This window comes from Stegodyphus dumicola, chromosome 7 (assembly GCF_044657685.1).
Source record: "Stegodyphus dumicola isolate Sdum_Otavi_A_Nest chromosome 7, ASM4465768v1".
Classification (NCBI taxonomy): domain Eukaryota; kingdom Metazoa; phylum Arthropoda; class Arachnida; order Araneae; family Eresidae; genus Stegodyphus; species Stegodyphus dumicola.
This window is the reverse complement of record NC_140774.1, coordinates 118,140,060-118,163,479: the sequence shown is the minus strand read 5'-3', so window position 1 is coordinate 118,163,479 and position 23,420 is coordinate 118,140,060. Positions and strand designations below refer to the sequence as shown.

The 23,420-nt window shown below is 31.8% G+C and overlaps 1 protein-coding gene across 1 annotated transcript in view; it reads left to right on the top strand.

Annotated features, from left to right (window-relative positions):
• LOC118192897 (netrin receptor UNC5C-like) overlaps window positions 1-23,420 on the top strand; it is a 606,963-nt gene that overhangs the window by 393,317 nt on the left and 190,226 nt on the right. The gene's annotated exons all lie outside the window — the stretch shown is intronic.

The following is a 23,420-nucleotide window of genomic DNA, read 5'->3' as shown; positions in this document are numbered from 1 at the left end:
TTTATACAAATTTTTAGGAGAATTTAACACTTACGTTAAATGCCGTATATTTTTTCTCACAGCATATATTTCAATTTTTTTATACTGTATACTACTACAACACTTATCTGTGTTATGAACTAAAATGCATATGATATTTCTAAAATTTACTAAAATATGTGTAATTACATGAAAAAACATAGTTTTTTTTAAAATATTTCTTATCGTTTTATATAGAAATACTTATAAAGCAATCAAATTAATAAATATTACTTAGATTGTAGCTTAAAACCTAATAAATAATATAGAAAACATTTTAGTGAAATTTAATAGAGATATCTTTAGAACATTTTGAGTAATTACATTTCTTGTATGTAAAAACGCTAGAAAAATTAGTTTTTCAGAAAACGCATTTAAAGATTTCACATTAACTGAAAAACTGTTCTGTTGTATTTACACACTTAAAATTCTCCACATTTGTACATCACACCCTCCATATCTTTATACTTAAGTAATTTTGATTTCCTATTTGATTTTAATTTTTTTCTGGCTATTTTCGAAATGAGCGACAAATGAATTTTCGAGTTCTTTATTCTTTCGTTATCAATTGCAAAGTAATTTTTAATCATTTCTTGTTCAATTGATATGCCTAAATGTTCAAACACAGGAAGTAATCCAAGATACCCTGAATTAAAAATTAAAACGGCTATATATGCACCCAGCATAGTCTTTATACCTAATCGCAATGTTGCCAAACCCAGTTAAAAAAACCGCAATGTTGCCAGTCCAGGTTCAAAGAATTAAGGCAAATAATTATTGCCAGAAACAAAAAAAAGTACCCAGAATTAAAATGAAATGTTTTAGCACAATTTTACACACAAACAGTTAAAAAAAAACACGGATAACAACATTGTTTACCTTTAAGTTGAGCCTTTTAAATGGCACTTCCGGTCTTTCTGCTTTCACTTCCAGTGCAGTTAATTGGCTATACCTTCTCTTCTGATTATCACAAACGTAAAAATGAACCATTTTCGGAATCCTACAAAATTGACCTTTCAAATTGGGCAATAAAAAAATCGAATTTTTTCGCCGAAATCGTTTTTTTAATGTAGGCAGATACCTTAAGAAAATAAAGTAGGTTTCCAGATTGACAATTTTGATCATGTTAGTAAAGGTGTTTAAATATTAAATTTCTCTACGAACGATTTACTAATACAGTTCTAATAATAAGTTTTTTTCTGGTCTTATTAAAATTCTTTTAAAAAGAAATGTCGTTTGAAATTTTTAAAATAGAACCTAACATTTTGCCGAAATTTTGTGGTTTAAAGCGGCAGTCTCAAGCTGGTAGCTCTACGGCCGTATGAGGACACCGAAGCAGTTTTATGCAGCCTGCGAAACCATATCAATTATATAATTTTTGCAAAGATTTCAAGATTTTAGTATTTGAAGTCCGGTGTTATATTATTACGAATTTTGTAGATATGTAAATAATTTTAGTGAAATTGTAGTTTTTTATATACACAGAATGTAACATGAAAATACTTGAAAGATAAGATTCAAGATAAAATAAAATTACAAGGGCAAGTCTACAATTGATTACCTCACTAAACTGGGGAGATAAAACCGAAGCTTTAGCGACTAATTTTTGTAGGCCTCACCAAAAGTCGCCAAAACTGTCAACAATTTGGTCCAGTCTCTATATAACTGTATATGGTACTGTAATTGAATAACTGTAATTAATCTCTGTATGTAACTGTAACTGTATCCGGATCTTATATGTAACCTTAACCTAAAATGCCTTCAGAAATTTTGAGAAACGGGAAGTACTAGAGAATTCTTGGCGCCTTGGATAAACTATATAAGAGCGGAGAGAACATCACTTCGCAGTTGTTTAGTTCAGCGTGAGTATAAGGAGATCTCCGTGGGAGCTTCGCCTTTTTAGATGCGCTTCGCATTGCGTTGTGTTTAATATTCTTAGTACTTTAAAGAACTACTGATTATGGATTGTCGTACTGAGAAGATCTATATAAGTACCTTTGTGGAAAGTTAAAGAACTGTGACGTGTTTTTCGGTAAAATAAATTTTATCATGTTATCATCGGTTCTGTGTACATTAGTCCATTACGAACACTTACGCACGCAAAAATATTATTTTCCTTTCCATTAAAAATTAACCTGAAAAACGGACAAAAAAATCTCTCAATGGAGCTAGTTACGAATTTTTACTCTAACAGCAATCGCTTTGTTTTGAATATGAATTTTCTGTAAGTTGAAAATTAGCAACAGAAGTAGCCGACTGACCAATGAACATCTACATTCTTTGATGAAGGTAATTCTAATAAATTCTCTCCAAAGCTGCAAATTTTATTAGAATCGAGACGCCATTAAAAGCGTCATGCTATCATGAGAAATAAAGAAGTTTATAATTACTAAATATAAAACCAGTGTATTTTTATTTATTGGTCGAAGAAAATTTCAATAAATGAGAAGTTGTTATATTTTATCCCACTTGGTAAATTTTCTCTGAAAAACTTTAAGAAGGTTTTCACAATTTTTTATTTTAGTTTATTAAGTTATTTAATGAATTATTAAACATATTAGAAATGTTTAAAAAATTGTAAGTCTAAAGATTTAATATTTATATGTCAATATTGTTTAATTTTATATTATACTGGTAACTGCACAGGCTCAGTCATACTGTTAACTCTATGGACTGAAACAGTATGTTTCTTAATAATATTTTGATGTTTCTTATTGGCGGCAAAATTATTGATAAAAAGTTTATCACCTGAAAGCGGCTTCGTTGCAATAGTTTTATTGGTATTTGTTCCTAAAATCAGCATTATAAGAAAAATAAGTAATTTCATTGAATCTAATTATTTAAATGTCATTTTTTGAATAAATAATTAATATGGTAACAAAGCGCCATAGACAATAAAGTATAAAATAATGTAGGTTCATGATCTTACGAAATGGCTGATAATTTTAATGAGTTTATAACTGTCATCGTTTGCCCGCCAATGGATTTATTTCCATGCACATGCAATGTAAAATATATGATCATAATTTCTCACGCGACAAAATTCTTAATCACTATATCAATTTCTACTGACTTTATCTGAAGTATTTAGTTAAAAAAAGGTGAACCATTTGAAAACAGTGAAAAATGTTTTTAATTCAACATATAACTCCTAAAATTCATAACACTGTTATAACGATATAATAATAATTCTCTGAGGCTTAAATAACAGTTATCGTATAGTTTAATCATTATACTCATTGTGAAAACTTTAAAATAGTTTATGGAGGTGACCGATAAAAATTAGAAATTTACAATAAAAATTAATATGAGATTTACGATTTCTTGTGAAACCATTTCGGAAAATTGTAAACGTTTTAGAAAAGAATGAAGATGTATCTAATGTTAAAGTATATTTGTTCCATTATTGTAATAATTAAAAAGCTAAATCTGGCTTGAAATATTGAGTATTTAGCACTCGTTGCCAAATGGGATTCTTTATAATGAAAATTACCCGTGTTCATTCTTTGAAATTGAAAATTTATTCACCCCCTCTTATTTCAGTATATTCATTGATGAAACTGTTAATTAGAAATCTTTATAGCGATGATAAATTATTCATATTTCTTTCTCAGAATGAAAGGGCGTTACATCCATATATTGTTCAGCTTTAATCTCACAGAAACATGCTTCTTTAAAGCATGTCAGTTTGCATAGCAGTTCAGAACAAGGTCTCAAAGACTCCAAAAGCTATTTTTCAAAGTTCAAATATCAGTACGTCCAACTTGAAGGAAAAGCTCTCAAATTCTTGCAAACAATACATCTTGTAGCATCAATATCCAGGTCCATTATGTACAGTGAAAAGCATCCAACGTCGCTTTCAATTAAAACCACCATCATTTAAAGAAAGCTTCCGATGTTTGGCGCCCTTGTTGGACAGGTATCTCATTTTCTAGAATCTTGAACGGTATTCGGGGTAGACTATGCTGTCGGGAACAAAATACAAGAATGCCACCCCCAAACTAATTAGTCGTTCGAGATTTCTGTTCTCTTTTACTGTCACCCCCCTCCCCTTTTACCCAACCCAAGTGGGTGTGAGTGAGATGTTGTAAAATGTAAATTACACTCTTGTCGAATGGAAGGAGAACTGATGCCTGTCTTGAAAAGTGGGGTCATCAAGAAATTGAATCGATTCTCGTATGTCTTTTTCAAAAGATTATATGTTATTTGCCGCAGAACAGTTCGCATGTTTTGCCATGTGATTTATTTGTTTCTATCGTGTAAAGCTAGCGTATCCATCAAGTCAAGTTAAGCACTAGATTTATAACTTATTTCGAAAATACGTTAATTATCAAACTTCCGGATTTCTTCATATAGATAGATCATTAGACGTAGCAACAACTGTTTTTAAATTCCTACTATTAGCTCACACTCTCCCTATATCTTGTTCAAATTTTCAGTCGTTAATAAAATACTTTTTATTCATCCACTCAAGTTCAAATACATTTTTTTAAACTTGTAGTGGATGACACTTGATGTTAATACAGTTTTTTCACATATTAATTTTTTTTATTTTTAATTTAGCATTTTTTTTTTTTTTTTTTTTTTTTTGTATTTTTATTTTATTTTATTTTTCTTTGTTAACCTAAGTAGGAATTGACTTAATTTTTTTATTTTTTATTTTACTTGTTTTATTATGAAATCGTGTCTTTCGATAACTATTTTGGAAATAATTTGAATTTCGTCGCAAGATATGGTAACACACGAACATGCCCTTTAATATATTATAATAAAAGAAAAAGTACGCAACTAGTAGTCATTACACTGTTATCTTGTAAATCTATATATATGATGTTCTAAAAATTTTACTGTTGTAAAAATACAAGTTTTGTGCTGGTGTTTTGTTTTGTTATCATTCAGAGGTTTTAGAAACATTTGGAAATTTTTTACCAACAACATTTGTACGAATTTAGGGTACTTTAAATATCAACTCCCAGATGCATAAAACATACCGATTATTTATAGCCCCATCTTATTTATGAATTACAGTAAATACAAACTCAGATGGAGGTTTAAAATAAACTTTGTTATTAACACTTCAGCCTAGCGGTCGCACGAAACTTAAATGTCCAACAAAATACAAACTCCGCCGCCTACAGAAAATGTAGAACAAATGTCCAAGTATTAAACATACCTTTAGAGCAATAATGGCCTACAACTTCCTTCAAGATTTGACGAAGCAAATATGGCTAATGGATTTGAAGTCGATAAAAGCACAGCAGTAATAAGGAGTTGTAGCAAAGTTTTTTGCAGTGATATGTGTCAAAGGTCCTTTCTCGATCTCAAGAACTCCGCTTTTAGGTACATGAACTAATTTACATCCTGGTGGAATCTGAAGAAAATAAAAGTGAAGGAAAAATAATAAGATAACTGGGTTAACCACGTAAAACTCTACATAGTCAAATTATTTAAGGGAAACAATAATCCACAACTTACACAAAATGGGATTTTTAATATGACATTTCAATTTTTATGCCAACGCATTTATTGCTGTCAGATTATCAGGACTTGTGTTCCTTTTAATTTGTTTTGGAAACATGAAATGTCTGACTGGACAGGGAGTTTGACTACAAATTATGTCTTAAGAAGTATTGAAGAGATAACAAGATGAGTAGAGTTTAGTTACCCTTTATTTTCTACAATAATACAGACGCTCACACACTTCGGGATACAAAGACCAACCACTTGTGGTCTGAACGTAAAAATATAAAAACTACTAACTAACTAAAACTAAGAGCTGACTTTGAACTAGATTAACACAATGGCCTAACGCTAAGACTGGCCTTTTAAATTATTACGTATGTTGTACGCAAACTGCCGAAACTACAATACGTTTCAAATAACGAGAGGACTAAACCTCTGGCCTTAAAGGCAGACAGCAGCTGATTGAAAACTCGTGCGGAATGCAGTGGCGAGGCGGCTCACTTTCCCTCTTCAAAAAGCCACAACTTAAATACTTGGGCGTTAGCAAGTACAGTTTGCATAAACAAGTTAGCGCGTTTAATTCTGGCCGGAAGTGGAAATCAGAGAGGATACTAAAGTTTTAAAATAAAATAAACGTTAGTACAACTTAAGATCTTTACAAGATAAACTAAACTTAAGGATACATGTCATGATGCTAATATTATTGTTCAAGTAATATTGTAAAATAAAGCTGTATAGCTTTTAAAACATGAAATTTAATCATTTTTTATTATTCTCAATAAACTGTAGCTATTGTAAACTTTTGGGACTTGGTTCCTTACTTATGCTATTACTAACTCTTGAAAACATGTCAGTGTACTGACTTATATCTTTAATATTGTAGATAGAACAAAAGCTTCAGTTAAAATAGGATTTATTACTGAAACCAAGTTGAAATGAAGAAACTTAACACAATAACAAAACAATATTTAGGTGGTACCATGGTAAGCCATCTCATGATACAGTTGTTTACTTCCTTGGATGCTCAGAATTATCATACAACCATTCTAGGATGCCCGTCTACTCGGCAACTGGGGTATAGAGCCACTCGCATATAGAAACCTCGGGAAGTCCTTTGTAAAACCAATTCGTTCTTATAAGTCTTACAAGCCCACTCCGCTACAAGATTTGACCTCAGCTCCTGTAGAATCCACTTAACTACTGGACTTGACCGTACCTGGCTCTTAAGAAGGACTCAACCTCTTCGGCGGTACTAGCAGCCTGTCTAATGCTCTGCTCGAATCTACGTTGCTCTGCTGCAGATGCAATCTCGAGCTTCTGTTGGTGGCATTGCCACCACTTCGACTAGATATGCATATTTCTGGTCAATATTTGACAGCTGCTGTGGCATTATATAAAATATGAATATCTTTAAATATTTCCAGAAATAAACATGTTCTTCCTTTATTTCCCATTCTAATACTACTATATAGTTTTTTAAATGCTGGAATTGAAATTAGAAGTATTCATATTTATTTATAAATATACTGAAGGTGTTTTCATACAGTATAAGCTATGGATTTTCAAGAAGTTTGACTTTAAATGTAAATAATGTAAAAAAATTAATGTAAATAAATATACATTATTAGAAAATATTATTCAATAAATGTTTAAGTAGATATTATAGCCTATTGATGCAGATTCTTAGAACCACTTGGGAGAAAATTATGTAGAGACATTAGGATTTTTTGAGAAGCAGGAAGGATGAAAAATATGCAACGCCTTCGCCGGGAATCGAACCACGGACTTCTGGAGTACGCGCCCAGCGTGCAGACCACCACACGATAAGAAAAAGGAGAAATATCTCATATACTCCCACTTTTAAAGGGTTACTGGAGTTTTTAGGGGACAAAGTCGCCAAATCCTAGGTATGGAGAATCATCATCCACCACCCTTTTTTTAGTTCAGGTGCCACTGTAGAGTCATTAGGTATTTTTTTGATGTAAGAAAGATGAAAAATACGCAACGCCTTAGCGTGCGCGACCAGCTTGCAGACCACCACACTACGAAGACACGCTAAGAAGGCTGGAGAAGTATCTTATACACTGTCCGATAATCTGACGCGTAAATTTTCTTCATTATTGTATGATAAATGCGCAGTTTCATCGAACAATAATGAACCATAATGAAGTGAAATCATTTTCCGAAATTTATCGCATTTGGCTTGTCCGCGGATTGACAAGTATTTGTGGAATTTAAATTCAGAGCGAAGTATAATTTCCTAAAACGCTATTAGCAGAATTTGGTATAACTTTAATTTTGTTTACTATATAAATAACTGTAAAAAAGTATTTTAAAATATAATTTCGAATGCTATAATTCGTTAAAATGATGTAAATACTTTCATGTAAATTCAAAAAATTATACACAAGATATAAAATGTTCAAATCCAAATATGTATAATCGTAAAATTTAACAAATAATATTTGGCCATGACAATATATTAAAATTTTAATAAATTTATAGAAGCATTTTCATTTAATCCTATTACGATTGGCAGCAATGAACCAGGCCGATCTGAATCGTAAAATTAGGCAGCTTTCAACCCTAGATTTACTTTCATTTCTTAGTAAAGTTGAACGTATTTCGAACCAACTGAATACGTTTCCCTCTTTTTCAAGGAATATAAATACTTTTTTTTTTCCATTTTTACAGAAATATGTGTGTTCAATTAAAAGTACAAAACGTAAATATAAAACTGCATTTTTTAAATTTTTCTTTATTTTTTTAGAGACACATTTTGTGCGAAATAGCCCAGAATATTTTTTTTCCTAGGAAGGCATGCACGTGTACCAGATTCTTTCGAAAAACAGGGCTATTTTTGTAAAACCAACATCAATCTGGAGCTATATCATAATTACTTTACCACTTAAAATACCTCCGCCTTTGTTACTTAAACATACCTTCCGAATTATAAATCTTTTGAGCGTAGCAATTCATTGCTGTCATGATGCTTTAGGGAACGTTGTATCAAAAAGAAATACCCACCGCTGATCTTGTAATTGATGTTTAAATGTAGTGGGCAAAACAAAAACACAAAATTACTAATCATTGATCTCTTCCCAATGTGATATGTTAAATGCTCGTTACAATTACTTAGCGAAAAAAACGTAGGAGGAGGAAAAAAACTGAATTTTTAACAATGGAAGGAAATGAGCACTTTTTAAGAGCTGTCGCCGCTGGGAACTTTCGAACTCCTAAGCTCGTTTATCTCCTTCTTCCTCCCACCTTTCTCTTCCGCTCCTTTGCTCCAATCACGAAAGGACAAACGACGAGCCGCACATAGTAGCAATTACAAAACAAACCCATAAACAAAGTAGAGAGAAGTTAAGCCTTCAATTGATTCGCACTTTCCAATCTCAGTGCCAAAGAAAGATGGTGCGGGAGGCGGGTGTGGTGGTGGTGCGGGGGAATGAAGATGTAATTAGACAAATTAGAATGGGTAGAAGCATCGGGGGGGTAAGAGGAGCGGTAGACTGTCTTATTTTGTTCTTCAGTTGGCGTTATTTCTACTTTATCGGACGGACGGACACCCTGCGTTAATGAGAAAGAAGTTAATGAGCCGCACGAGGCTGCAGAACTCGAGAGCAAAGAGGAAGGACTGCAACACTTGGCGATGTTGTTTGCGCGTTTATGATGCCTCGTCGCCACATGGCGAGTTATATTTTGTTTTCTAAATCAGCGCTTCTCAAACTTCTTTACACGCATACCCTTTAACCTACTACTACTGTTTAACGTACTTCACCCCACCCCCATTATGTATAATTATAAATTACAGGCACAGTAATAACATTACAATACAAAGACATTTTTATTTTTACCACTTGTGCAAATATTGTGTAAATTGATACTTAAACACATTAAAATTAAAAAGTACATAACATTTAACAAACATTCTCTATTCGTAAAAATCAAATTAAACTTAATAAATTTAAATGAAATTTAATGCAAACAAATAAATTATTAATTATTGTTGCGAACTAATCTACAATATCATTTAAATTCTGAGATCATATGTTAATCAAGGGCAAGTATCGGAATCCATTAATGAATATAAAATTCCAAAAATTATTTAATCCTGAAAAATTTATTTATAAAAATGCATAATGCTCAACGCATGTTTAATGCTCAACTGCATTGTTGAGCATAAAAAAGTATGCTCAACAATGGCAGTAACAACAATTTTTATATATTTATAAAAATTCATAATGCTGAACTGCATTGTTGAGCATTCAGGAGACAGACTTATCAAGGGAAAGTTGCCTCCAAACCTAACTCTTCAATCATTCAATTCGTGTTTCGTCATCCATGTAGACAAGGGTAAAAGTCAAAACCAAAAGTAATACGAAATGTGGTGAATTACTAAAAAGAAATTTAGACGAGTGGAATTTTGATAAATTAGCATTTAAAAGACCAGAATTAAAATTAAGAAAGAATAAATAAGAGTAGAAAACCAAAGTAATTTAGAAACTCTTGCCTACAGAAATTTTCCCGATACGAATTATGCATATAAATCAAAAAGAAACTAGACATTATTTATAAAAAATAATAAATTATACTTAAATAATACTAAAAAGGCAAGTAAATAGTAAGTTTTAATTTAACTTACCTACTATATTTGTTTTTGGGGAGTGGAGAAGCATTGCCAAACTAAGTAATGTTATGTAGTGTGTTCTGCAAACTTTAAACAGAGGACGCTAATGTAAGGTTAACTTGAGTGTAAAGCATATCTGTGATCAATTTAAAAAAACATATTCTGTAAACTTTTAAGAAATGTAAAATGTGTGTTCTATTGTAAAAATGGGTAAAAAAAATTGTAAAATGCAAACTGTAACGTTATGTGAAAAAGCATTATATGCATAACATTTATATTAACATTATTATATTTATATTTATATTAACATAATATTATATTTATATTAACATTATTATATTACTATATTTATATATACGTAACATTTATATACATATTTATATTATTATTATTGTAAAAGCATATATATAAGCTGGCTGTTTGGGAGTACTCGATAATTTAAAATTTGGATCGGAAGATATCAAAAACAGTCTCAAGTCAGAACTTACGCTGAAAAACTGTTCTACTTATTTTTTAAATAAGTGTATAAGCGAAACGCTCTCTCCACTTTGCTTGTGAACAGTAACAGACTATTGATTGCTTTGTTGAATAGTTTAGTATATTCTTCTTTCAAGTACGTCCAGAGTGAGATGAGGGATTTCTTTCAAATCCTACCTTTTCCAAAGGGAAGAATTCGTTTTCAATTTAATCTTAACTTTTGTCGGACTGATAAAGATACACACTAGAAATATTTTTCACCGAAAGGGAACGCAGTTAGGTGGTCATATGTTCCACGTTTGGAAAAATATTTTTCGGAAGCTGTCTCCAGTCTCTTCAGATGTTGTATAATTTGTTTCTTAATTTGAGGTTCTTGAAGATGTGCTTCAGAGAGAAAAAGTGTTACAAACAGTGTTACAAAATTTTAGGTTTTGCAGTGTTACAAAATTTTAGGTTGTATTTTCCCAATATTTAACATCAAAAACTCTATATTTTAAACAAAAGAGTCTATCACGTCAGTAACTTGGAATACAGTTACATATCTTCTTTGTATCAAGCACGTGCGTTGGCTTGGCTGAAGTCGGTGCTATGGAATTTAAGAAAAATGCTTTAAAATTCACTGCATTCAAGAGACAAATTCATCTGGCTTAAATTATGTATGTAAAGCTTTGAAACCATTCATGATCATCAAATTTAAATGAAAGTCGAAAAGGGTGGTTCTTAAAGAACACTTTGATGTCTAAGTTCAAATAAATGTGTAAGAACTTTACTCCGAAACAGCTATCGAAAATCAATAGGAAGGAGGAGGGTTTTGTGAATATTGCCCATTTCGTAATACACTGATGAGAACAGCCTTGAATTCAAATAGTGAGATGTAATGAAACTGATTACTCTTAGAAAATCATTCAAAATGTCTTTCTTACCAGTAGGAAGAATCTTCGACGCTAGATATTGTCGATGCAATGATGTGTTCTCTTTGCCACGGGGGGCTACTGATTAGATACATCCTAAGAGACTGAAGTAATAACCTAAAAGAGACTTGCCAACATTAGTACTTAAATCACAAGCACTCTGACCATTTCATTCCTTTTTAGTAAAGTATGAATCAATGACATGAAAAATATCTGCACCTACCAGTACGTTCAGAAAGAAGATGCCAAAGTCCATCTACAAATTCTTTTCCTGTCAAGAAGCTTCAGTAACTAGTACAATAACCATCAAAACAGCAAATTATGCTATATCAATACTTTCATGCATTCGAATAAGAAAATATTTACTGTTGCTGTTATTTTTTATCATAGTGTCCTCCATATTATCAGAAATTTCTTTCATTCTCCGAAAGATTGTGTCATTGGAGAGAGGGATAGAATTAATTTTGTGAATACACATATTACCGAACATAATAAAACTGCGATTTTAATGCTGTACAAACCCAAATATACGGACGATACGTACCTGGTGCGATAGGAGGCTTTAACGGCACCTTCATTAGCACACTCGGAAGATAAGTATGCAATTGTATTTTATTTATTTTTATATCCGAGCAAAAGTTTTAAACAAATGTCAAATTTTTTGTGTTTGAAATCTGAGTGTTTAGTTTGTAACTGACGAGTACGCAGTGAAGGCTTTATACTACCCATAGAGAGCATTTCTCCGCAAATAAAACATTCATGTCTAGGGATATGCTCAATAATTATGAATGAAAACCCGTATGACAAGTATTCTTTCCAATAGTATCTCACTTTGCCCGGTTGCGAAATTGAAACTGGAAACTTCATTTCAGTAATATGCGACAACTTCTCCATAGGCTGCTCTTTGCAAGAGCTGGTACTCGATGATGGAACAGAATCATTAACTAATTCAGTAATTTTTCTTTTCTTAATGGTACCAAATTTGAAGCATTGATGCATGATAAAAAGTGCAATTCATAGTAATCATAAAAGTATGGCACTATTCACTTTGAGAGCGAGCTAAGAACTAAACAAAATAATGATGATAAAAAAGAGAGTGTTACCAACCGTACTGAGATTTATTGCACACCACTTCGACAATTGATGTCTAGACTGTGTTGTGAGTAGTTTTTCAAATTATAAATTTCATAGTAATATTTTAGACTAGGCTCTAAATTATTATAACTTTATAATGTTCCTCATAACTTTGTCTAGATTTAATAGTCGACGAACCTAGTGAACTAAGAAGCGAATTATCGCTGAGTTCAAGTGTTGCTACAGAGACTTGAAAACCAGGGCTGTGGAATCGGGGTCATGGAGTCGGGCAGATTTGGGGGTAAAAAGGAGTTGGAGCTGGAGTCGCTAAAACAGGTCGACTCCAACTCCAGTTTTTGTTGGACAGTTTGAATTTGAAATGAAATTTAAATGACTTGAAAAACTTAATGACAAGCTGAGATATTATTTTTATTTATGAACTATATACAATAATAAATAGTTATTTCTATTTCATTGACATAATAAATAAATAAATATAAGGGAGGAGGATGAATGTGATATTTGCCATTATTGATTAAACTTGCCATTTAGTTACAAATCTCATTGGTAAATTTAGGTAAGCAGTAATAGCAGCAAAAACTCCCAAAATTGATGCCATTCTCAGGAAAAGGATTAATTATTGATCAAGCAATGCATTGGGGAAGTACATATTTGATGATATAGAGGTTGTTAGAATTAAAAACCTTTTTTTAAGATGTAAATAACCCTAATGTTTCACTAACAGAACGACTGGAATGATCTTTCAGAAATGGAAACTCTTTTTTCTACACCGTATATAGCCACAAAAAAGCTGAAATTCGAAGAATTGACAGGAGGCGAGAATGGAAGAATCGGATGTTTGTTATTTATGAAATGGAGTGTTTATTGCAGAAAGAATCATTTCTTCAATGAAGAAAAGAGAAACTGTTTGCTGAACAATAAGATCTTCTTTGGTTCAATATATATAGATCCGAAACACGAATTTTCTTGGATGACGAACTAATTAAAAAGGCAAAACAAAGCCATCTATGAACTTTCCTTAAGAATGACATTATTCTCAGAACAATTGAGATTTCGAATCAGTACAGTCAAATTGCAGACATTGCAACTGAGTCTCTATCATCCTTGTCCAGGGATGAATTAGATTTTGAGAAATATTTTTGGATAATATTGAAAAGGCTAAGGCAAAGCGAATGAAAATAAAGAACCAAGAGCCTTTAGATATAAAAACGAAAAGATACAAACAAGATTTCTACACGGCCTTTGAAGAAATAGAGAAATATGATTGCGCTTGCAAGATACCTCTTTTAGAACTTCTAAAAATCTATCCTGAAAAGTTAAAAGAAGTAGCCCTAACAGTAACAGCTCTTCCTCCTACTCAAGTTAGTGTGGGAAGACTGTTCTCAGCTGTGAAGTTTATCAAATCGGATCTATGGCCCTCCAACAAAGAAAATCTTGACGAAGCTATACTGAAATAATGACAGTTTTCCCATTTCATAATAAATGCTAATTAATATAAACAATTTGCTATTCCATCAATTTTTTTTTCTGTAGCATATATTACTTCTTTTATATTGAAAAAATAAGCTGTAACCCATGTGTATATGTTTACATTTATGTATATGATGGAGTCAGAGTCGGAGTCCTTAAAATTCCAGGAGGCGGAGGCGGTCATTTTCCCTACCCACTCCACAGCCCTGCTGAAAACTACCCGTTTATTTACTCAAAAGAATAATAACAGATGGTTCCTTCTCGGGCTTACAGGAAAGCCTCCACTTCGGCTTTTAAATCAGGATAAGAAACTAATATAGTACTTAATAGACTTAGCCGAAGCTAGACATAAATAGCTAATGCAGTTGGCCCTTAAATTAACCCAGCCGACGATTCTTAACAGTACGTACAATACGGCTGAGCGTAGTAAATTTAAGAATTAAGTAGCTAGAAGGCAAATACGCACCACTAAGGACTCCTAAGCACTTTCTCTCGAAGTAACTTGAACTTCCTGTAAATACTTCCTCTAACTTATTTGCATTCAACGCGATTTTAAAACCTCATTTACACCTTACAGATTGTAAGTATTCTGAGTTTGCATATTGATAATATAAAATTAAAGCACAGGGGCGGCCAAAGTTTATATCAATAGGAGCCAAATCAGCAAATGAGTTCAGCAAAGTTCGAAATCCCCAAATAGTTTTTCTAAACACCATACTGTTTTATAAACATCCTGTGAAATAAATGTTTTTGTATTTATTATTGATTTATATTTTGGTTCCCTCTCAACATCAGACACTGCATGAGTATTTTTGCGTTTTTCACCGAATAAACGTAGCTTGCGATATCATGTTCCACTTGATATCTACTCTTACTTCATTAAGTGCTTCGCCGCATTATTGGATGACCTTATTTATCTGAATAGACCATGTTTATCACAATCAAATAAAGCCCGACGTAAAGTTCATTGTAAAGTTCATCAGCACTAATTCTTAGCAGATAGCATTTCAAGCTTTTCTCAAATTGTGGGTATTTTATTTAAACAGACTAGGATTAAAGTGTATTGGAGAATATTCACAACAAACAATAACACATACTTTAAAACAATATTTCAGTATTGATGCCGAAGATAAAAGTTAATCATCATATATTTGAAAAACATTTCAAAAGTCGGCAATAGAAAGGAAAAGATGTACAAACAATATAAGAGAAATATCATATTTTTGTTAAATGCCCAATGTTTTAAATTATATACAGTGTGAATACGTAGTATGTAATATATAGTCTGTTGTATATTTTTCGTGCTAAAATGATTTTCCGCATTTTTAAATTAAAAATCACACTTCCTATAGTCACAGCAGTCCCTTTATAGGGCCAAAATGATTTGCTTTTTATGCTTATCGATTAATCAGTATCAACTATGCTCATCGTTATAAAGAAACATGCTCATCTGTATTGAAATAAATAAATGAATAATTTTATAGGCATTTACATATTTCTTTGTAATTTATTTTACTGAACATGTTGATGAGCATACTTTAATGTTTATTTTTTCTATTTATTGTAAATATTTCTAATAATGAGGTAAACAAAGTGGATTTTTGAACAACGTAGATGTTAGAGCACCGGGATTCCTTATGCCTGTTAAAAATACTTTTATAACTAACTATTAACTATTTATAAATTGAGGGGTTAATACAGCAGTTATAAATTGAGAGTATTATCGTTAAAATACGCATAGATTAACGCATGTGTTAGATTCTAAATTTTTTATAAAAAATAAACTGTAGAAAAGAATAGTTTAGTAAAAGCTTAAAGATGGAAATGCATTTATAACATTATATTTATCTTTACTTAATCTTAAGTCCTCTTGTTAATCATATAGCTTTCGTATCTAAATTAATTTGCTCTTGTATGATAAAAAAAATTGTTAATAGTATGCAAGTTACTGACACTAGATTTGGTGGATTAAGAGATTTGCTGTAAATTAATTTATTTTATGATAATGAATGTTATAGTGGACTGGTACTTATATATCTTGTATACATTCATAACATATTCAAATTTGAATAATTTTTCCCCAATATTTCCATGCTCTAACATTTGTCTACAATTTTTCGAAGTGAAGATATATCATAAATTGTGTGTCGTAGTTCTTGAAAAACTTTTGCACATATTTGAAACCATGCTTTTAAAATACGCGTTGTTCAATGATAAATTGCATTTTGTTGACTTTAAAATTTGCGGTTGAATCTTTCATTCAAATACTTCTCATCTGTTATCATGTGTCATCTATGTGAATCTTTCATCAAATATCATCTGTGTGAATCTTTCATTCAAATACTTCACTTTGAGTGTTAAATAAAATTTTAGTGGCCTTTGTTTTGCTGACTCTGCAGTTTCTTAAAACAGCGTTTGAAAAAATAAAATGTAAATTATTTTTCAGCTGTAACCTTCAAATAAAACTATTCTGGGTCTAAATATTAATAGTTTCGAAACTTCAGCATATTTCGTGTTTCCGTTTCATTAAAAATTGTACGTTTCAGCACTTTTGCAATATTTCCGTTTCATTCTAGCTGTGATTATAAGCCTTTTGGCTAGTTAATATCTTACTCAAAAGAAGATCCACAACTTCCCCTGGACAGATTTATCACCCTTGATAGCCACTAACGACCACTTAACCAGGAGATGTGTAATGGATTTCACCCGTTCTATTTAATGGTACTATGTAAGGAGCTGAAAATTTTCCCAATTGTTTCTTGGAACTCTACTTGAGTCCAGTCTCTTCTCATCCGCTTCATGGCTGGGCTGAAGCATAAAACCCATTAACTCTGGAGTGTCCCTGTAAATGTAGCTTCTTAGCAGGAATACCATTTCTGAGGAAAAGGCACTTGTACAGTGATTCACCCTCCACAACAATCGGATTACTCAGCTAGTTTGAAGGGGACCCTTGGTCCATGACTCAAGGACGACTTTCCGCTCGGTGGATGGCCCGGAAGGACAGACTTGGAAGACACTGAGGCAGGGGGAAGGAGACATGGAATGATGAATGTTCACCCATTATGCTGCATTAATGCAAGCCTCTTTTCCTGAAAGGCCTCTTGGAATGAAGCAGTAGTTGGAGAGGGTTGCTTCTAAGATACATCCGCTGATTGAAGGCCTGAAAGAGGTTTAGATTTCATACAGTTTTTAAAAAACATTTTGAAAATTATAAAATTTCTAAAAATTAATATTCTTTTATGTATAAAGTGGTTAGTGTTCATGAGTTAAAATTGGGTTTCATTTATTTATACAAATCAGAAACTAATTTTTAACTAAATGTTAAGATCTTTCCTAATTTTTGAAATAAATGTTGAAAAACAACTGACAAAGGAAATCGCAATAAGTTTTAACCTGAATTTTGAATCTTTTAATTAATTTGAATCTTTAAATGAATTTTATATCTGACAGTGCGGTTATCTGTCTAAAAGAAAGCTTAACGGCTTTACTACGCTATGTGATTCCTAAAGGGGATGTTAAACAAAGTCTCCTTTAAATGAAACTTAACGCATTTAGCCAAAAAATATTTTATTTAATCAATTATTATCGCTTTAATTTGTTGGTGTCGTTGATAGAAGATATTTGCATAAAAAAGCAGAGAATTGCAGATGAACAAACAAATTAGCACACTAGGCTTATCTGTTCAAGTAAGATTTACATTTCTGATATTGTTGCGATAGGAAGAAAGCAGCGCGGCACAAGAATAAAAGTGTGTTTGTATTCAGAATGAAATTTTAATTCAGAATGGATTAGTTTTGGGCACAATACATTTGATTGGACAATTATTAATGCTATGAAATTATTATTGGCTGTTTAAATTTAGTCCTGGTGACGTCACTATCGTAAAAATCATGATATCCATTTATCTAGAAATGGTGCAGTGAAGAAAGCTTTATTATAGACAATTAACATTTTTTAGAATAGAGAGGAGAATTATCCTAATTATAATAAAGAATTTAGAAGTTATTGCTAAATTTTCGATTTGCATATTTTATATTATATTTTATAATAAATATATATATATAACAGTTTTCGTGCTAATTTTGTATGTGTCAAATAATACAAATAACGTTGTAGTGCAAACGTTATCCTGAAATGTAATACTTTCTGTTAATTAATATCAACTTATACATCGTTGAAGAAATACATAAAAACATTTTCTAATACCAAGCATTACTTAGTTTGACTACGAAATAATCTTTTACTTACAAGAAAAGTTCATACGTATGTTAGTTTGTTACTTATATTTAATTACTTTTGATTTCTTTTGAGTTTTTAAAACCATATCCCGTTCTGTGATTTTGCTTATCTTTAATGTTTTGATCGTTGATCGTTTAGAAATAAACTTTTAAAGTCTAGTACACATAATTTTGTTTAAATTAGAGTTAATTAAACTATGAATACCAAATTCGTCAACATGCGTTTTGATAATTCAGGCAACACGAAGACTTTAATTTTTACACAAATCACATTTCCGTTTTCAATGTTTCTTGCCCTTTTAGGAATAACATAAAAAAATATAAAGCACCTTTTTTGAAGATGAAATGAAAATATTCAGATTTTATGTTAAGTATCTAATGCGCGGCAACATTGCGTCATTTCTTATGAAGAAGAATTTTATATTTTGATTTTTCTGCAAAACATTTCAGAAAATAAAATTTTATGTTCTTTTTTATATTTTATCAGCGAATGTGTAAAAAATAAATATAAAACTTGAGCTTCAATAGCCATTCGAGATAAATTGCCTTAAGTAACTTTATGTCTTTATTTGCATAACTAGCCTCTTTAATGTTTGAACAGAGACTTCAACTTGAAAGGCAACAAAAATATTCCGTGATCCTTGCTGTTATCTCTTGTCAACATCAGACTGGCTTTCGCTTCGACTCGACCATGTCCTTTGTTGTAATTGCAACCATTCCAATCTCGGGGTTAGAAGGAATCAACGCCGCCGTAAAAGGAAAATAAACTCGCAGTCCACACAAATAAGAACCTCGTTCTGGAACATAAAAATGTTTTATAACCAGACAATTTGTCGTCAAGTGGTGAAGGATTCGATTTTCCTCTGCCAGACCGCGTCATTCGCCATTTTATGATCTCCAAATAGCGTCCGGTCTGCTGGTACTATTCATCCCAATTCGATGAAGTCATGATAAGGGAACACAAGTCTATCCCCTTCTAAATATTATCTTATGCTATTCACTTGCTGCAGCAGTTGTGTATATCGAGTGTTTCGCAAGAGGAAATTTGTGAGTGAAATGAATCCAGATACATCGAGGATAACTACGACATGTTCATCTGTTGTGCAGCTGTTTCCTTCTCTATATGCTACCAATCTGTACGAAATGTATTATCAAGACCTGTTACTATAAATCATAAAGTTGATTTCTAATATGATATATATGTTCTAAGCTAGATGAAATGATTTTGTGATATTGTAATGGTCTTAATGTAAAATTCGACAGTCCTAAGAATGAAACGAATCTATCTTTTGCATTCAATCTGTATCGAACTGTTTTCTGTTTCTTTAAAATTCGTGTTTCAGAAAACTTTCAGAAGTTTTCTGAACACGAACAGCAAATTTTCGAAGTCCGGCTGCCTCTGTATACAGCAGACTAGTAAACTGTACATGTGATTATAGTATTTCATAGTGTGATAAACTTCTTTTTCTTTAAATGACATAATATATATGGTTTTCATTATCATTTTGCGAGTTAAATATTGATCTTTAAATGTAATATATGTATGAATGCATATATACATAGATGAGTTAATCTTGTTTGAGAAATAATTTTCAGCTTTACCAAGAAACGTAGCAGTTTTCCGAAGAAGTCAATAATTTTGTGTATGTATTTTGTGCTTCAGCTGGAGGCGCTTGTTTATTTGTAATAAATCGAACCTGCTTTCGTTAAATTCGTTTAAATTCTAGAACAATTTAATATTTATTAATACAAAACATTTTATTTATTGCGACATCACGTTCTGCTTTATTAGTGTTAACAAGATATCTTCGGATGTTTGCATTAATTGCATATACTCAGAGCGTTAAAAATATATTCAGAGCGTTGCATCATATTTGTGATATTTATATTTTATTAATATATTTAAAATTGTTCAATTACAAGAGTTTAGCCCAATCACTATCTCGTCGAAGAAGATAGTTATTTGACTAAACCTTTAAGTTAGTCTTTTTTTTTTTAATAATAAAGTATCAGTTGCTTATGTCGGTTGATTGTACCATTTATATTGCTATTTAAGTTGATTTATTCTGCCCTTATTAAGTTCTCTGAATGAAAGTAACACAACTAAATATTTTTTTTTTCTTTTCAGTGATAAAACTTTCATATTGAACATTTCTATACGAAAGTCATGTTACGTATGGCTTTAGGAATATCCTTTATTAAGTGCAATAATGCTGTAAATGTTCATAATGTTATGAATTAGATACGTTATAAATTAAATACACTTAAAGTTATTTCAATAAGATATTTATTAAAATTAAATATTTGAATTATTAAGATGTAAGTTTATTGGTTTTAAGTCTTTTAGTTTGTTAAGCGATGAAGTTAAAATGTGAGAAATAAATTAAATATCTTATTCACATCGGGAACTGACTATTTCTGAGGATTAAGATAAATGTAAAATCTTATGTTTCACGCAATGGCAACATTTTACTAATTCAGTGGTAGCATATTAACATAAGAGTCCAAACTCAGAAAAACTGCTTTAAAAATTTTCTAATGCCACAATAACGAATTGGGTCTTGCTGTCCGTTATATTTTAAAAGTAGCTCCAGACTTTGTTCCTGGACTATAGTACTTCCCAGCTGAAAGCAGGGTCCGGACACCCGGGCAGCTTTCACAAACTGCTCGGGTATAGTCCGGATTCACAAAGCTAACAGTTCAAACAGGTCAAACTGGAAGATACACACCTGAATGTAAAATTTAAAATTAGCAGAATCGCAACCTTAGTTTGGCGTAGATATTGAATAAACTTCTATCGATTTTGAAGGTCATCAGACACTTCTTTTTCAAATTCATTTTTGTCCTGAGAAAGGCTTTAATCTGGTCGCCTTCAAATGCGATCAGATGCAAACTCTATCGATTAAAAATAATCGATAGAGTTTTATTCGGAATTTATGCCAAGCTAAGGTTGCCTTTTTGTTTTCTTTTTTAAGTACAAACAAGTATATTTTGATTTTCAACTTGCATTTCCTAGCGAAATATCCCTTCCATAACCGTAGCATCTGTTGACCGAAATTTTATTCTAGCCAACATGGAGGGAAATGGACACATTTTAATATGACGCAGCCCATTTCTCTTTCTCTTGCAGACCATGTATTCCACCCTCCTACCATATGAATATATATGTGCATAGGAAAGCAAGAGAAGGAGCAGGGAAAGATAAAAGTGTCCCCTTATAGAGGGGAGATGTCAAAGAATGAATCTAGCTCGCAACTGAACTGAATCCCTGACCGATAAGGGTATCTGTTTTGTATTCCCTATAAGAGCTTCGGGAATGACGTCCGTCCGAAGAAAATCCAGCCCACTTTTCATGTCATTGCGAAGAACAAGGAAAGTTTGTAAGTTATCTCGAAGACATATACCTAGTATCACGGAGAAGAGATTTTTACGGTGTATAAAATTCAAATATCATCAGTATTTTTAAGCATTCTGTCTCGCGGTATAAATCAAATTATAATTAGCTCGAAATGATTTATTTGCATTCCCCCCAGATTATTTCTTTCCTTCTTGTAAAACTTTATCTTATTATTTAGTTCAATACGACAGCAATTTAATGAATTAAATAGTGAATTATTTAAAAGAATTCTGGAACTGAAACTTTTTGACAATATTTAGTAAAATCACTGTCCCTATTAATTAGAAAAGTGAAGCATTAACGGAGAGTTTGTTTCTGAATAATGCTATAGATTCTGACTTTCTTTGGTAGCATAAATTCATGAGTTCTAGAAAACTTATAGAAGAATAATTCTCTTGTCTTAAGCTGTAGACAGACAATTCAAAAGAAGGGTGTAAACAGCCCTTTTATTTGAACACGAAGAATTAACAATGGCCCAACTTGGGTTTGAATAAACGTACATTTTTCGCTTAACTTAAACAAGTAATGCTGAACTAAAATTAAATCTAGTTAGATTAGCCTTAACGGCTCACAGGATAAAGCAACCTGCAGGAAGGCTCTGGTTTCTAGAAACCTGGCGGGACAATCCTAATGGTTAGGAGCACTCAACGCCGCAGATTCAAATCGCTATTAAGTCACGCTAACAACGTGGCCTCACGTAGGCAGAACACGCTCTTAAATCAATTTTCGAAACCTTCGTTTAAATAGCACTTCTTTCTCCCTCTGTTTGAATAAGTGCTCTCTATCTAACTTCCTTTCTGGCATGTAAAGTTTGGGTGAAAAGAGAGAGTCAGAAAATTAACTTACTTTAACTCAAAATTAAATAGATGAATTCTCACAATATAAACGGTAGCCCAGAGATTTCTGCCTAAGAAAAAGGTGACCTTCGTGAAAGGCCTATCTAACGTAAACTGGCTTATATTCACGTTATACATCGGAAGAGCATAAGAAAGGTCTATGCAGGCAGCACATTTGCGGAATTTGAATACCAGTCAAGCTACCTTAGTTCTAACAGTGCGGCTATAATTTCCTTAACCACAAAATGTAAATGTTTTCATGACTTTCCTGGTTAAAACAATATCAAAGACTAAAAACTGATTATTCTGTCAAGTGCATTTTAAGAAACGCAAAGGTCAATTAGAATTTTGTATATTTGATATTACTTAAATATAGTCTGATTAAATATTTTTCTTCACTGATGATTTTAAGCACATGAATTTTTTTATGTTAAGACAAATTACATTTAGCACTTTTTAGCAGACGAGAATATAATATAACAGTTCTTTGAGATGTTCCTCATATATCTTAAATTCGGAACGAATTTTGCAACGAAAGATTAATAAGTTTGTTCTAAATGAAATTATTTTTAATTAAGCTTGTCTTCTTTGTTTTTTCCCAGGTAAGAAATATTCTGTTGAAAGTGAAAAATACGTTAGTATATTAGACATAGTAAAATATAAGCACTCTTCTTCGGATGTATACTACTTAAATAGCCTTCCGAAAATTAGTAAAGAACTTTCACTTGTTTCACAGTTGTGTAATACTGACCTATAATCTGTAATTTCTAACTTATTTTATTTGAAATCAACGGCATGTGCTTGTCGCCAGTTTCATTAAAATTTAAAATGGCGTGCCTCGTACATTTTACAAGTAGCACCTTCTACCACTACAAAAAAAAA